Source organism: Macaca mulatta, chromosome 16, assembly GCF_049350105.2.
Source record: "Macaca mulatta isolate MMU2019108-1 chromosome 16, T2T-MMU8v2.0, whole genome shotgun sequence".
NCBI classification, from domain to species: domain Eukaryota; kingdom Metazoa; phylum Chordata; class Mammalia; order Primates; family Cercopithecidae; genus Macaca; species Macaca mulatta.
The window spans coordinates 40,937,316-40,954,807 of record NC_133421.1 but is presented as its reverse complement, the minus strand read 5'-3'; the positions used below and the strand labels follow the sequence as shown (position 1 = coordinate 40,954,807).

General features: G+C 50.8%; 1 long non-coding RNA gene and 1 other non-coding gene across 2 annotated transcripts; one reads left to right on the top strand and one right to left on the bottom strand.

Moving 5' to 3' along the window:
* Positions 1 to 4,940: 4,940 nt before the first annotated feature.
* On the bottom strand, positions 4,941 to 5,012 carry TRNAT-CGU (transfer RNA threonine (anticodon CGU)). The gene has a single exon. It is a non-coding gene; the product is annotated as a tRNA-Thr (tRNA).
* Positions 5,013 to 5,117: 105 nt separating this feature from the next.
* LOC106993951 (uncharacterized) lies at positions 5,118 to 7,861 on the top strand. Its single transcript, XR_001440319.3, has 2 exons — positions 5,118 to 5,425; positions 5,627 to 7,861. It is a non-coding gene; the product is annotated as an uncharacterized LOC106993951 (long non-coding RNA).
* The last annotated feature ends 9,631 nt before the right edge of the window (positions 7,862 to 17,492 follow it).

Here is a 17,492-nt window from a genome sequence, read left to right as displayed (position 1 = left end):
CATGGCTGTGCTTTCAGCTGAATTCAGTTTTCCTGGATGATGGGGTCTAGGGAGGAGGCAGGTGATCTGAGGCTCCTGGGAAGTGAGGTCACACAATGATACCTACTGGCCCCAGGTCCCAGCCCTCTTACTCAGGGTTCTCTGAAATGCTTTCAGTAGCCAAAGCACATGTCCAGAAAATATTAGAGCCCTTGATCCAGAAGTTAAGTCTTTGGCCTATGAGCTTTATCTTTGCCCTCACCTTCTGTGACTGAATTGATTCTTGTCTTTAAGTTCCCACTGTGTGTGTGATAGCCACTGTGCCATGTTACTCCTTCAAGAAAGGATTTGTCCCAGCTGCTTGGAGTGCTATCAACAGACTGCCTTCTGCCATCAGAGCCACCTAGTCTAAGGTTTCTGGACAGCCCACATCCAGTGAGTGGTGGGGGAAGGGGCTCTCCCTCATTTCACACCTGCTTCCCACCCTTCCCCAGGTGGAATAAGCATTCTGCACATTAAACTCTGTCTAGGGGTCTGCCTTCTGTCCAGGGTTTTGCCCTGGACACTAAGGAGGAGCAAAAGGGAGGACTCTACCAGGGGTAACCAGCATGGGCGGAACCTTTGCAGCTCCAGCGCTTCCCATCAGGGAGGACTGCTTATAACTCTTTGGATGGAGGAGCCCTGGTCACATAGATCTCATCAGGAGGTCGCAATGGTCAAGCCCCATTGCAGAAGGGGCTACTATGATGGGTGGGGTGGCCTGTGATCCCCTTGCTTCTGCAAAGTCCAGGCTCTGAGGTAGAAACCTAAAATTTCAGGACACGAGGCATTTAGGACATAGCTCTCCAACCTTTAACAGTGTATATCTCTGTCCCTCTCTTGCTCCTAAAACCTTAATACTGTAATCAAGTATAATGATTTTGGTCATCATCTGCTGTTCTAATGTTTTTGGTCATCATCTGCTGGTCATCATCTGCTGATCAGGTATGAGTGTTTGACAAGTGAGGTGCCAGTTTGGCCTACAGGCTGGCAAAGAGACCATCTCCTCGGTGCATGTCAAGTTAATAATGAAGATGACTTTTCCAAGAAGATTTGAGCTCGTGCTGTAGACAAGCATAATCTCTATGATAAAGGCAGAGCTTTCTGGGTGACCCAGAACAAATCGCTTTCCTTCTTTTTGCCTGTTTCTGCAGTGTGAAATGAGACAGTTGGCTGATTTCATTCCTATCAGTGTATGATTCCAAATTGGTAACTTCTGTCCCCAAGTATGGGGTTAGACCCTTAGGGTTTGCTAATAAAACCATCTACAGGGAGTGAGAATTTGTTTCTTAATTCAAAAATCAATTTTACCTGCAGGTTCGAGGGGCCACAGGGGAAAGAAAAGAACCCCTGCCTGCTGAGATGCAACTTAGATCATGATATTTGAGTGTCAAAGATGACTGAATGAGGGCAGAGATACCCAAGACCTGGTTGTGCTCTGTTGAGTTCCTATTCATCCTGCAGAGCCCAGCCACAATGTCACCTCCTCAGGGAAGTCTTCCCTAGCCCTTCAGGCCGGGACCTTCCTTGTGCCAGGGCTCTGTCTCTGTTCCAGCTGCTGGTAACACAGACATGAGTGAGACACCATCCAAGTCCTAAGGGGCTTCCCAGTATGGTGCCAGACACACAGAGGGGTCCCAGACAAGAAATTGAGTGACTCCTTACCTGGGGGAATCAGAGCCTTCTCATAATACCAGAGTCTTGCCATAGGCATCCAACCTGTCTCTGATCCAGCATCTGGATCTAGCTGCCAATTTGCAGGAAGTACTGAGGACTGGGGAGCTTACTGGGTTGCACCAAGAGTTTGCAGTAAGCAAAATCTAGACTGTGGGAAACCCTCCAGGTCCAGTGGCCCAGGATCCTCAACAGACACACTGCAAGGAAATAAAAGGGAAGGAAAGGATACCTCCTGATTGAAAAAAAGCTTCTATCCATTTTTTTAAATGAGCAGTTAAACTATAGTGTATAAAGATGCTGCAATGCTCAATTAGGTGATAAACTAAAATGCAAGGAAGTGATTAGAGGGTTAAGGATACTTACGGCCCTGGGGGGGTTGTGATTGGGATGGGCACATAAAAAGGGTTTCTGGGGTATCTGGCAAAATTATCTAACTTGGATGGTGTTCCCCTTATAATTCATTAAGGCATTCACTTGATTTGTGTGGTTTTCAAATTTGTGTTGTATTGTATAGTAAAAGATTTAACAACATATTTCTTGGGCCAGGCGCGGTGGCTCACGCCTATAATCCCGGCACTTTGGGAGGCTGAGACGGGCAGATCACGAGGTCAGGAGATCGAAACCAGCCTGGCCAACATGGTGAAACCCCATCTCTACTAAACATACAAAAATTAGCCGGGCGTGGTGGCGCATGCCTATAATCAATCCCAGCTACTCGGGAGGCTGAGGCAGAAGAATTGGTTGAACCTGGGAGGCAGAGGTTGCAGTAAGCCAAGATCACACCACTGCACTCCAGCCTGGGTGACAAGAGTGAAACTCCATCTCAAAACAAAACACACAAAAAAAGCATATTTCTCCAGGCTGGTAATGGGCTAAAACTCATAGAATGAGGCATAATACATAGAATTGCCAAATTCTGGTCTGTGTTTTTAAAAATATCCTGGAGGTTTTAGCTGCCCACAAATGACTATGTCTGCCTGCGTGGCTCTCAAAATGCAGTACCAGAGGCCCTGTGTTTTGCCCTGGACACTAAGGAGGAGCAAAAGGGAGGACTCTACCAGGGGTAACCAGCATGGGCGGAGCCTTTGCAGCTCCAGTGCTTCCCATCAGGGAGGACTGCTTATAACTCTTTGGATGGAGGAGCCCTGGTCACATAGATCTCATCAGGAGGTTGCAATGGTCAAGCCCCATTGCAGAAGGGGCTACTATGATGGGTGGGGTGGCCTGTGATCCCCTTGCTTCTACAAAGTCCAGGCTCTGAGGTAGAAACCTAAAATTTCAGGACACGAGGCATTTAGGACATAGCTCTTTCAACTGTAGAATTTACAACTAAGGAAGCTGAAGTCTAGGGAGTATCAGCGATTTAATGGAGGTCATGCAATAAACTCATATGTGTCCATTTCTGCCCCTGCCTTCACTTCTGTCCTCATTCTTTAAGCCAATGACCTACCCCTGGCTCCATGGGGGTGCATGTATATAACTGCTGGCCTTCAAGATAACTACAAGATTTCTGTTCCCCAAGCTCACCCTGGTGCTTGTATCTGACTTGTATTCACTTCAGTTCCTCTCACCAACCTTGACCTGGAATCCATACTTGACCCCTGCCTCTGGTCCTTCACCTTTGGAAGCCCATGTTTCCCCAGTATCTTTACACTGACTTCTTCTGTACCTTGTACTTTTTTTTTTCTTTTTTGTTTTTTTGAAACAGTTTCTCATTGTCTCTCAGGCTGGAGTGCAGTTGCACCATCTCAGCTTACTGCAAGCTTGACCCTCCACGCTCAAGCGATTCTCCCACCTCAGCCTCCTGAGCAGCTGCGACTACAGGCACGTACCACCATGCCCAGCTAATTTTTTTGTATTTTAAATAGAGACAGGGTTTCGCCATGTTGGCCAGGCTGGTCTCAAACTCCTGACCTCAAGTGATCCGCCTGCCTCAGCCTCCCAAAGTGCTGGGATTACAGGCGTGAGCCACTGCGCCCGGCCCCTTGCACTTATCTTATATTGACTTTGGCTTGGCTCATCCCCCTGCCCTCCTCTAGGGTGGAATTCTCTGCTCCAGCTCCTTCAGATAACCCAATGTTCAGTCTTGAAGCTCCTTCTCATCAGGAATTTGAAGGGACAGGATTCAAGGCAATATCCAGTACAGCAGGACTTTCCACCTTCCTATCCCTATCCCTGAATATCTGGACTCTGTCTAAGCTAAGGTGCTTGTCAGAAAAGGCCTTAATTTGTATTTAATAACACTTTCATGATGACACTGACACCCTAGCTCGGCATTACCTTCAAAAGTCAAGAGCATCTCTTCCATTTATTGGGATCTTAGATAAAAGGTCAATATTTCTCTGCTGTCTGGGCTCTACACCTTCTCTTCTGATAACCTGAGACTCTGCTGACATTCAGTCCGCCTTAAAGCTCCTCATGGTCATCTGTGTAACAGGCCTCAGGGAAAGTAATGTGGTTTTTTGAGGGCTACATTAACAGATGTATGGGGTATAGAGTGAAGGTGGTGAAGTTTCATTCATAACACTCTATCTGGAGTAGTATGTTTGGTACCGAGTGTTACAATTGAAGAGGAGGACAGACAGAGGAGTGTATCAAAAAGAGGATCCAGGAATGGGAGGAGGTGCTCAATGTCATGTTATTAATATGTTAAATCGGACTGTTTATCCTAGAGATGATGTGGGGAGTGCCATAACTGGCTGGGGGCAGATTCAAAGGGTCAGTTCACCAGGAATGGGAAAGAAGCGCCCACCAGTTGAGCAATATGGTTTGCTTTGTAGACAGGAAGGCAGGCAGTGTGCATGGCCTGCATAACTCACCTTCCGAGGAACAATCCAGAAACGACCGTTCCGGAAACTCAAGCACCCTCTCTGAAAAGTTGCCCCGCCATAACACACGCAAATCGAGCGGGACCCGAGTCCCCGCGGGCCACCTGGACCTCAGTGTCCCCATCGGCGAATCAGTGAAGACGACTCCGGCTCTGCGGAATGCGGCTGGCGGAAAGGAGACGCGGGGATCGGTGGCAAGGTAAGTTGCGTCGTGGCGGGGTTCGAGCTCATCTGTAAGGTGGACCCTGGAGTCTCGAGGCCCAGGTGCACCGGCCCCGGCCGACCGCGGACCCCAGGGCAGGAGAAGAACAGGAGGGCGCCTGAACAGAATCCGAAAATGGAAAAAATGCCACGTAGAAGGGACGGCGTAAGTGGAGAAAACCGACTTCCCACAGCCAAACCCCAACCTCGGGTTTCAGGCACGGACGGGGTTCGAACCCGCGATCTTCGGTTTACGAGACCGACGCCTTACCACTTGGCCACCGCGCCTGACAGCCCAGGGAGCGGTGGAAGCTCTCAGTGGAGGGGAGGTGGTACCGGCTGGGAGCGGCGGCCTCGCCCCGCCCCCGGCCCCGCCCCTCCCCGCTCCCGCACGCCCCACCCGCAAGCCCGAGAGCGACTCTGCGAGCATCGCTCCCGCGCGGTCAGTGCCAAATCTCGCCCCCCGCCGCCTGCGGGACCCGAACCGGCGTCTTGAGAGAGCCCGGCCCTCCTCCTTCCTCTCTCGCTCGGCGCCCGCCGTGAGCGCCGCCCCGAGGCCCAGCCCGCGTCTAGAGCAGGCGGCGGCCAGGCGGTGGGGTCGAAGCGACTGCACAGAGCCGTGTCTGAGTCGCAGAGAAGCCTTGGCGGAGGCGGAAGCGGAAGCGCCGGGCCGGGCCGCGCCGGGCAGTGTGTGACCCTGGGTGGGTCATTTCTGTCGGACCGGGCAGGGTCCGTGGGCGGCCGGGGCCGGGTCGGTGGGGACCAGGGCGCAAGAAGAAGGGCGGCGTGGCCGGGGGCGGGGACTGGGACGAGGCCAGCGCTCCGAGGACGACGCGGGGAGCCCGGGGCATGGGGTCAGGCTCGGGGCGCTGGGAGGTGACCTTTCTTCGCTGGCCCTGCAGGAAGCACGACCTTCCCCGGGTTCAAGTCGTTCCCCTTCCAGCCCCTGGCGAGGTGGACTCTGAGCATCTGTGTAGCCTGGATGACCTTGCCCCGGAGGAGCCGAGGTGGGCACGCCAGGAGAGGCCCCCAGGGATGTCATGACGACCCGAATCGCGGAATCATGTAGTCTCTCCTACCGCGGAACAGTTCACGATGAAAAGGAACCATTCGTGTTCAAAGGGCTGATTGTCAGCATAGGCAGAGCCCAGAACCACACGTGAAAATTTACTGGAAAAACAGGGAGCCTGGGACTGGGGATGGGGGACAAAGGGGACTTTAATTGGCATTGTTTTGTTTCTGTTCTATGGAAGAGGCAGAGGTGGGGGACTGGGAACATGAGTGCCTATTAGGATGCTGTATACTTTTTTGGTAAACCTTTTATTTTCTTTAAATTAAATAAAGGGGGGAATTAGGTACCCCTGTTCTTGTTTGGCCTGTGACCACAGCATCTGTTCCAGGAGAGAGGCGAGTGTGCATGGGTGGGGAAAGAGAAGCCCTTCTCTCAGGCAGGGATCATGCTCACTGGGGACAGCCACCCAGCCACCACGGCCAAATTAAGTCTTATTTGTGTGTAGAATTGTTTGTTTGTTTGTTTTGTTTTTGAGATAGAGTCTCGCTCTTCCCAAGCTGGAGTGCAAATGCAATGGCACGATTTCGGCTCTCTCCAACCTCCGCCTCCCAGGTTCCCAAGTACCTGGGATTACAGGCACCTGCCACCTGCTCCCGGCTTATTTTTTGTATTTTAATAGAGATGGGGTTTCATCATGTTGACCAGGCTGATCTCAAACTCCTTACTTCAGGTGATCCACTGCCTCAGCCTCACAAAGTGCTGGGATTACAGGCGTGAGCCACGTGTCTGACCTCCTCTTTATGCTTTTAAAAATTCTCTGGACTCCGCGGGGTGAGGTGGCTCATGCCTATAATTCCAGCACTTTGGCAGGCCAAAGCGGGCGGATCTCTGGACCCATCAACTATTGATGCTGGAAAAACTGGATATCCACATGCAAAAGAATGAAGTTGGACCCTAACCTAGCACCATATACAAAAATTACCTCAAAATGGATTCAGGACATAAACATAAGACCTGTAACTATAAAAATCCTGAAAGAAAACAGGGGGAAAGGCCTACAACATTAGATGTGGCAATGATTTTTTTTGATATTACAGCAAAAGCAAAAATAGACAAATGGGACTACATCAGACTTTATAAAAACTGCACAGCAAAGGAAACAACAGAATGAAAGGCAACCTGTGGATGGGAGAAAATATTGCAAATCAGATATCTAATAAGGGATCACTATCTAAATTAAAACTTAGACTCCTACCACTCAACAACAACAAACAACTCAAAAATGGGCAAAAGGCTGGGTATGGTTGCTTATGCCTGTAATCCCAGGCTTCCCTTGGGAGGCCAAGGCAGGAGGATCACTTGAGGCCAGTAGTTAGAAACTAGCCTAGGCAATATAGTGAGACCTCATCACTACAAAAAATAAAACAAGGCAGGCATGATAGCACCTATAGTCCTAGCTACTTGGTAGCCTCAGGCAGGAGGATCACTTGAGTTCAGGAGTTCAAGGTTGCAGTGAGCTATGATTGTGCTGCTGTACCCTAGCCTGGCCAACACAGCACAAGAAAAAATAAAGTGGATCTTTTCATCAGTTATAACAAGTGCACAACTTTTGTTCAGGGGAAGCCGTGCAGTTGGGAAGGTAGAGAGTATGTGGGAACTCTCTGTACTTTGTGTTCAGTTTTGCTGTGAATCTAAAACTGCTCTGAAAAATTAAGTCTGTGAAAAGGAAGAAATGAATTACCAAGTCATGAAAAAACACAGAAGAATCTTCAATGTATATTACTAAGTTAAAATGCATGTTACTGCTATGGTTTGAATGTGTCCCCTAAAGTTCATGTGTTACAAACTTGATCCCTGATGTGGCGGTCTTGGAGATGGCACCTAGTGGGAAGTGTTTGGGTCATGGGGCCACCACCCTCATAAATGCGTTAGTGCCGTTCCCGAAGGAGTGGGTTCATTATGGAGCAAGTAGTTTTCTTATAAAATAAGTTTGCCTTCCCACCCTCTCTTTGCCCTGCCTCCCTGGGTTGATGAAGCAAGAAGGTCCTCACCAGATACCAGCTCCTCCATCTTGGGCTTCCCAACCTCCAGTCCCATGAGCCAATAAATTTCTGTGCATTATAAATTACCTAGTCTGTGGTATTCTGTCTTAGCAGCACAAAACAGACTGAGACAAGCTAAACTGAAAAGGCTACATACTATATGACATTCTAAAAAAGGCATTTTAAAAAAACTATGGAGACATGTTAAAAAACAATGGAGACAGTAAAAATATCAATGGTTGCCAGGGGTTGAGGGGCGGGAAGGGTGAGTAGATAGGGCACAGAGGGCTTTTAGGGCAGCAAAACTATTCTGCATGATATAATGGTGGATACGTGTCATATATTTGTCAAAACCCATAGAGGGGTTCTGGGCTGGGAAAAATAAAGAAAAAAAAATCCCATAGAGCGTTCAACACCAAGAGTGAACCCTAGTGTAAACTATGTAGTTTGGGTGATGATGTGTCAATGCAGGGTCATCAGTTGTAACAGATGTACCACTTTAGTGGAAGATGTTGATGGCAGGGGAGACTAGGGAGATATGGGGGCCATAGATATATGGGGAACTCTGTGCTTTCTGCTTAGTTTTGCTGTGAACCTAAAACTGCTCTTTAAAAGTCTATTTTACAAGGCTGGGTGCAGTGGCTCATGCCTGTAATTGTAGCACTTTGGGAGGCCAAGCCGGGTGGATCGCCCAAGTTCAGCAGTTCGAGACCAGCCTAGGCAACATGGTGAAACCCCATCTCTACTGAAATACAAAAAATTGGCTGGGTGTGGCAGCACGCACCTGTAATCCCAAGCTACTCGGGAGGCTGAGACAGAAGAATTGCTTGAACCCGGGAGGCAGAGGTTGCAGTGAGCCAAGATTACGCCATTGCACTCTGGCCTGGACAACAAAGAGAGACTCCATCTCAAAATAAAAAAGTATATTTTACAAAAATGACACTGGTCTCAGTGACTGACACCTGTAAGGTCAGGAGTTCAAGACCAGCCTGGCCAACAGCCTGGCCAACATGGTGAAACCCTGTCTCTACTAAAACTACAAAAATTAGCCAGGTGTGGTGGCATGCACCTATAGTCCCAGCTACTTGGGAGACTGAGGCAGGAGAATTGCTTCAACCCAGGAGGCGGAGGTTGCAATGAGCCGAGACTGTAACAAAGCAAGACTCCATTTCCAAAAAAAAAAAAAAGAAAACAAGAAAAATAATTATTGAATTCTTTCCTGTCTGACCTGTTGCTATGAATCATTATCAACCCTGGGCCACACTGTAATTGCCCTTTGATGGGGTCACTGTGGGTTCACCCAGGTCCACTTCTCAGCTGGATAGGCCTAGGAGCTGGTTCTGAAACACAGAGCTCCAGGTGGGCAAGAATCAAGCCTTACTCACCTTCATACAGCGTGGTCATAAGAGCACCTAGTTATTTATTCCTTCAGCAAATCATGGAGCATCTACTGTATGCCAAATACTGTTCTCAATGCTAGGGCTATAGCAGTGAACTAAGCAGCACAGATCTCCGCCCTTATGGAGCTTCCATTCTTAAATAAGCAAAACATACAGTCTATCGGTTGGTAAGAAGTACTAGGGAGAAAAATACAGCAGGGAAAGAGGCTAGGAAGTTCTTCGTGGGGTGGGGTGGGGGTTGCAGCTTTTTTTTTTTTTTTTTTTTTTGACACGGAGTCTCGCTCTGTTGCCAGGCTGGAGTTTAGTGCCGCGATCTCAGTTCACTACAACCTCCACCTCCTGGGTTCAAGCGATTCTCTTGCCTCAGCCTCACGAGTAGTATAGCTGGGATTACAGGCACGCACCACCACGCCCGGCTAATTTTTGTAATTGTTTTTTAGTAGAGACAGGGTTTCACATGTTGGCCAGGTGGTCTCAATCTCTTGACCTCATGATCTGCCCACCTCGGCCTCCCAAAGTGCTAGGATTACAGGCGTGAGCCACCATGCCTGGCTGGGTTGCAGTTTTAAATAGGTGGTTGCTTGGTGCGGTGGCTCACGCCTGTAATCCCAGCACTTTGGGAGGCTGAGGCAGGTGGATCACCTGAGGTCAGGGGTTCAAGACCAGCCTGGCAAACATGGTGAAACCCCGTCTCTACTAAAAATACAAAAAATTAGCGTGGTTGTGGGTGCCTGTAATTCCAGCTACTCTGGAGGCTGAGGCAGGAGAATTGCTTGAACCTGGGAGGGGAAGGTTGCAGTGAGCCGAGGTCACTCCATTGCACTGTAGCCTGGGCAACAGAGTCAGACTCCATCTCATAAATAAGTGGGATAGCTTAAATGCAGTCACAAATTCTTTGCAGCTTTTCCCACCTAGAGGTGGAGTCTCTTCCTCCACTTTTTGGTACAGGCTGGCCATGGGGCTTGCTTTGACTAAAAGAATGTGGCAAAAGTGAAGTTATGTAAGTTCTGAAGCTTAAGGCCCCTAGAGAGGCTGCTTCTGCCTCCACTGTCTTAGGAAATTGCCCTGAGAATGCTGTGGAAGAAAGGCAGTCTAGCTACTGAAGGCTGAGAGGCCCGGAGGGTCATTCCAGCCAACAGCCAGCACCATCTGCCAGACATGTCAAGTGGCCATCTGCGACCTTCCAGCTCAGCTGACCCCTCAGCTGGAGGCAGCTGCAAGAATGAACCCAGGCACAACTAGCAGAGGAACTGCCAGTCTGCCACAGAATCAGGAAGGTAATAAACCTTTGTATGCCTTAGGATTTGAGGGTGGTTTGTTACATGGAAGCAATAGTTCATTGATACAGGAGGCCATATACAGCTTACACACCTTTCCATTCTAGGTTTGTGGGCTAGTGGTTATTTGCATGGAGTAGGCAAAACTTAGTGACACAGGGTAACTTTGTCAGGGGCCATGTACAATGTCCCTTCAGCCTTCAATTTAGTCTGTTTCCTCATCTACAGAATGGGAGAGTTACCCATTATTTACATCCCTGCGTTAATTATAAATTGAGCAAGGTTCATTATCCACCGCTAAAGTGAACAGCGGAATGAAATGCCAGCTTGATCCTTCTGCCTTTGGTACAGTAACAACTAACACTTTTCCCTTTGATCAAGTTTCACAGCCACCACAAAAGCTCTAAATTAAGGTGCCATTAATAGGAGGGGAAAGTCAATGCAACTTGAGACTTTTTGGAGAGTATGTGGCCACTTACTCATTTATTTCTTTTTTTTTTTTTGAGACGGAGTCTCGCTCTGTCACCCAGGCTGGAGTGCAGTGGCCGGATCTCAGCTCACTGCAAGCTCTGCCTCCCGGGTTTCCGCCATTCTCCTGCCTCAGCCTCCCGAGTAGCTGGGACTACAGGCGCCCACCACCTCGCCCGGCTAGATTTTTGTATTTTTTTTTAGTAGAGACGGGGTTTCACCGTGTTCGCCAGGATGGTCTCGATCTCCTGACCTTGTGATCCACCTGTCTCGGCCTCCCAAAGTGCTGGGATTACAGGCTTGAGCCACCGCGCCCGGCCTCATTTATTTCTTATTTATTTTTTGAGACGGAGTGTCGCTCTGTTGCCAGGCTGGAGTGCAGTGGCACAATCTCCACTCACTGCAACCTCTGCCTCCCGGGTTTAAGCAATTCTCCTGCCTCAGACTCCCAAATAGCTGAGACTACAGGTGCCCACCACCATACCCAGCTAATTTTTGTATTTTTAGTAGAAACGGAGTTTCACCATGTTGTCCAGGCTCGTCTCAATCTCCTGACCTCAGGTGATCTGCCCGCCTCAGCCTCCCAAAATACTGGGATTACAGGCATGAGCCACTGCACCTAGCTTTATTCATTTATTTAGAGAAAGGGTCTGGCTCTGTTGACCAGACTGGATTCCTTCTGGGATGGGGGATCTTCTGAGACAAAGTCTGGTGGAGAAGAAACTAGAGGCCCTGGTGTTTCAGGTACCTACTGCTATGTCTAATCAACTACCCCAACATTTAAAATAACAAGTTTACTGTTTTCCATGGCTCTGTGGGTTGACTAGGCAGTTCTGCTTCATCTGGTGGTGGCTAGAGATTTGGGATGGCCTCACTGTCCTGCTGGCCCTGGCTGGGGCCTCAGTTCTCCATGTGGCTGTTTGAGATTCCTCACAGCTGGGTTTTCCAAGAAGGTGCATTTTAAGAGGAAGGACACAGAAGCTGCTGATCCTCTTTTTTTTTTTTTTTTTTTTTTGAGACGGAGTCTCGCTCTGTCGCCCAGGCTGGAGTGCAGTGGCGCGATCTCGGCTCACTGCAAGCTCCGCCTCCCGGGTTCACGCCATTCTCCTGCCTCAGCCTCCCGAGTAGCTGGGACTACAGGCGCCCACAACCGCGCCTGGCTAATTTTTTGTATTTTTAGTAGAGACGGGGTTTCACCGTGGTCTCGATCTCCTGACCTTGTGATCCGCCCGCCTCGGCCTCCCAAAGTGCTGGGATTACAGGCGTGAGCCACCGCGCCCGGCCAGAAGCTGCTGATCCTCTTAAGGTTGGAGCTCAGAAGTCCCAGAATGGGCCGGGCGCGGTGGCTCTCACCTGTAATCCCAGCACTTTGGGAGGCCGAGGAGGGTGGATCACCTGAGGTCAGGAGTTCTAGACTAGACTGGCCAACATGGAGAAACCTTGTGTCTACTAAAAACACAAAAAATTAGCTGGGCATGGTGGTGGGTGCCTATAATCCCAGGTACTCAAGAGGCTGAGGCAGGAGAATTGCCTGAACCCCAGAGGCAGAGGTTGCATTAAGCCAAGATCATGCCATTGCACTCCAGCCTGGGCAAGAAGAGTGAAACTTCATCTTAAAAAAAAAGTCCCAGAATGTCACTTCTGCCTCAAGTGATGCATTTTTGCATCTAGTCATCAAAGCAGTCAGAGTTAGCCCAGATTCAAAGAGGTGAAGAATAAACTTCACCTCTCAGTAGAAGAGTGGCCTGCACCCAGGGAGGGAATAAATCCATGGTCCCTGTCTTTGGAGGCTGTATCACACCTGTCATTCACTGGCTCTGTGACTCTGAGCGTAGACACAAACTGGACTCAGTCCTGGGGCTGGATTCAATCTTTACAAAGATGTAAAGAGACACAAAGTGGGTCTCCTTTGTCTCCGCCCCACGTCAAAAAATGGCCTCATCTTGAGGGCTCACTAGTGGGAGCGTTTGGACCAGATACTCTCCCACGTTTCTTCCAGCCCTGATGGCCTTCAGAGCCCACACTCATAGCCTCCCAACTGCAGAACCAAGGTCTGAGGGTCTGACCCAGACTCTGCCAGAGTTTGGCAAAGTCCACGTTTTGGTCAGGGGCTGCCTGCTGACCTGGGTAAGCTGGGAAAGCCAACCCTGAAACCATGGCCAAGTGGTGGCAGAGCTGGAAAAGGTGTTTCTCCCCGGAGGGGCCAGTTGGGCTAGAAAGCAAGGGCCGAGAGTCCACAAGCTCCCGTGGGCTTGGTGCTGTCAAGCAGGCTGTAGGAAGTAGGCTCATGTTTCAGCTCCTCTGCACCCTCAGTTTGGGCCTTTCAGAAACTGTAGCTCCTTTTTAAACCCAAAGGCCACACCAATATGGAGCCCAAGACAAAGCCCGAAATCAAAGTCAGAGCTTGGGGTTTGAAGTGACAGCCAGACCTGAACCAGAGGTGGCAGGAGAGTGAGGGGAACTTCCTGCAGCCGCAATCCCAGCCACCTCGTTAGTTCCAGGGAAGTCTAGCTTCAAGCTGGCTCCAGATGTCCTGGGCCCTAGAGCCCCCAACTGCTCCCAGTGGACTTGATGCAGGGTTGACCCCCTCAGCCCACTTTAAGGCACAGTCCAGCCAGCCAGGCTGAGCCACAGCCAGGCTGAGCCACAGTGGAGCTGCCACCCTTCCTGGTCCTCTCTTCAGCCCTACATAGCTGTGAGCAGGGCTGCAGGCCCCACCTCCTGGCTCTGCTCCAGTCGTGCTCATGTCACAACCCCTTGTTGCTGGAGAGGGGATCCAGGCTCCAGGGCTCAGCATGTGTCCTGCCTGTTCTCTCTGCCTTCCCAGCCTGCAGTGACCCTGCCCCATCTGAGCTTGAATCCCAGGTGAATCCCTGGGCTGCCTGGGCTTGAATCCCAGGTGACATGTGGCCAATGAGATCACCTGTTGTGGCTGTTTCTTCATCTGAAATACTACCCACCTCATAGGGAGTTGTGAGGGTCAGATAACCCAGGACATGCAAAGCACTTGGAACACTGTCTGGTCTAGCGTAAGCCCTAAACAAGGGCAAGCAATCATTATTAACCACCTCATTGATGCCTCTTGTGGGCCAAGCTGGGTTAGGCCCAGGGATTTGGGAGGGGAGGGTGGTAGAGGGGGGAATGAGGCCAAATCTGCTTCCCCAGGGCTCGAAAGAGTGGACAACCAGCTGGACTAACCAAAAAAGAGGACCCGGCCCCATCCTCTCAGAGCACCCCGGCTGCTGACCTGATGGGTCTCTGGATCCAGTGGTTGGTGGTGCTGTCACCTGCTGCTCCCAAGGGCCCTGGGCCTAAAGCCTGGTTCTAAGAATGAGGGGCTTTCCACCCTGGGGAGTAGTTTGATCATTTCCTGGAGAAATGGCTTGGCTGACGTAGACCCTCCCAGAAAGGCTGTGAGAAGCCCGACTCCCTCACCCAAGCAACCACCCTACCACCCTAACCCCAGTGTGACTGTATTTGGAGATGAGGCTTTTGAGGAGGTAAATAAGGTTAAATGAGGTCATATGGGTGAAGCCCTAATCCAGCAGGTCTGGTGTCCTTCTAAGACAACAGAGACAGCAGAGAAAGAGCTCTTTGCATACAGAGACAAGGCCATGTGAGCACAGAGCAAGAAGGCGGCTGTCTGCAGGCCAAGGAGAGAGGCCTCACCAGAACCCAGCCCTACTGGCACCTCGAGATTGGACTTCCAGCCCCCAGAACTGTGAGAAAATAAGTGTCTGTGTAAGCCTCCCAGCCTGTTGTGTTCTGTCAAGTCAGTCACAGCTAAGACACACCCCAGTCCAGGCCGCCCTCACCTCTCACCACCCAAATCTGAAACTGACCTGACCAGGACACCCCCAGCTTAAAATGCTTTGGCATAGTCCCCACAGTCCCACTCACCATTGAGCTAGCTGGTTCGTAGTTCCTCGCCACGGCAAGGCCTCTGCACCTGCTGTTTCTGCTCCTGCTTCCGCCCTGCCCTCCTATCTCGCTTACCTGGCCAGTCTCTCCTCCTCCAAGTCTCAGTTGAAGCCTCCTCATGTGAGTCTAAGTGTCCTTTTTATACCCCATGATTCTCACCATTGGCTACACCTTGGAATCACCTGGGAGCTTTAAAAAACATCCCAGTGTCCAAGCCCTACTCCCCACCAATGGAATCAGAATTGCTGGGGTGGGGTGGTTTTAAGAACCTCTCTTGTACATTCTAGAGGCTCCCTGTGCCATGAGCCCAGCACCTCCCCTGCACCTGGCATCTGATAGGTGCTGGTGAAGCATCTGCTTAGTGAGTGAATGTGATAGATCCACCCTTGGCCCCCTAGACTCTATACCACCTGGCTAGGCTGCAGCCCTCCACAATTCCCCTCTCTGTCCACCTCCTAGTCATAGTACCCTGAAAGGGTGGTGCTTTTTCCAAATCTCCTCCCCATGGCAGTTCCCTTAGATCCTACAGTCCTTTGGAGCTCTGCTGAAAGGCCCCTTCCTTGGGAGAAGCCATACCTGATGCCTGAGTGGGCTCAATCCACTTGCTCCCAGCTCCCGAAGCCCCCCATATCTTCCTCTTGGTAGTGCTCATCACTCTGGAAATCAATTATGTCTCTCCCCTCCCCCAGGAGCATGGGGACTTCACAGGGCAGAGGCCTTGCCTGTATGAATTCCCAGTGCCTGGCACACACAGTGGTGCTCGGTAGATGATGCTGGCGGATTGAGTGATTTCTGTGCTCAGATGTTTTCCACCCATTCATCTGCTTTAGCCTGGGCCCAGCAGATGACCCTAAATGGCCCTCTAATTGAGGGCCTGGTGAGTCGATGGAATCCAACGATGAGACACCTTTAGTAGGTACTGTGGCCTCAAAGGGGCACAGGGATGACATCATTTTTTTTGAGACGGAGTCTCGCTCTGTCGCTCAGGCTGGAGTGCAGTGGCCAGATCTCAGCTCACTGCAAGCTCCGCCTCCCGGGTTTACGCCATTCTCCTGGCTCAGCCTCCCGAGTAGCCAGGACTACAGGCACCCGCCACAGCGCCCGGCTAGTTTTTTGTATTTTTTAGTAGAGACGGGGTTTCACCATGTTAGCCAGGCTGGTCTCGATCTCCTGACCTCGTGATCCGCCCGTCTTGGCCTCCCAAAGTGCAGGGATTACAGGGCTTGAGCCACCGCGCCCGGCCGACATCATTTTTTAATAGGACTGTAAGGAAATGTTCTCCAAAATGGGTGAATGGGGAACACACCTGTGCAGAGGGTACAGCCTGTACACACAGCAGTGCTCGCTCCCACCTCTCTCCAGGATGGTAAACTGAGGCAATTCCAAAGACCTCCTTCAATAGGTGTTACGAGTTGAATTGTGTCCCCCCCAAAAGATATGTTGAAGTCCTAAGCCCCAATACCTATGCAAGCTCATTTTGGAAACAGGGTCTTTGCAATGTAAAGACCCTATTTGTAATCAAGTAAAGATGAGGCTCGTTGGATTACTTATCTGAAACTCAAGTTTTACTATGCATCCTGTATTCTTACTTGCCAAATCTGGCAGCCCCAATTGGGAAGGAAAGAAGGAATATGAGGAGGAAGGAGGGAACTGGCCAGGCACGGTGGCTCACGCCCGTCATCCCAGCACTTTGGGAGGCCGAGGCGGGCGGATCACTTGAGCTCAAGAGTTCGAGACCAGCATGGCCAACATGGTGAAACCCCGTCTCTACTAAAAGTACAAAAAATAGCCAGGCGTGGTGTTGCGTGCCTGTAATCCCAGCTACTTAGGAGGCTGAGACAGGAGAATTGCTTGAACCCGGGAGGCGGAGGTTGCAGTGAGCCGAGATTGTGCAACTACACTCCAGCCTGGGCAATAGAGCAAGACTCCATCTTAAAACAAAAACAAAAACAAAAACAAAAGGAAGGAGGCAATAAAGATCCAGGATGACACAGCACTCCCAGGATCCTGAGCCAGGAGGCTGTGTAAGTCCAGTGAGTGGGGAGCTGTCTGCCCTCCCTGGAGGACTCATGGCACCAGGGCCTGCACTGGGAGGTGGAGGGCCTGGGCCACCTGGGAAGCCACTTCCATGCCTGGAATCCCGTAACAGAGGAAGGGGCAGAGGGCAGAAATCCAGGGGTCTGGGTGACTCAACTGGGGACCACCTTGGTACTTGATGGTGTGGCAGAGACCAGCACTGGCAGGTCTGAAGTCAGTCCTGAGTGGAGGCATTGGGCAGTCACCCTGGGGAGCCACAGTGGCGGATATGGAGGAAGCATGGCATTGGGACCCCACTGAACCCCTAGGAAGACCTCAGTGGGAAAGAACATGGCCAGAGGACAAAGTTTCCAAACATCATAGCCCTGTGGCTGGAATGGTGGTGGTACAGAGGCCTCTGGGATCCACGTCTTCTCCCCTAGGGACTGCAGAGTGACACCGCCCCCACTCCACACTGCCCCTGGGGACAGCACCTGCCACCCTGGGAACCACAAACGTGGTGAGGGTAGGGGATTGCTCTTTTTAAGGGAGACCGTCCGTCCCTGTGAGCCCTGGAACCAGGCCTCTTCTGCCCACCCTCCCGCAACCAAAGAAACTCGGTTCAGTCAGGC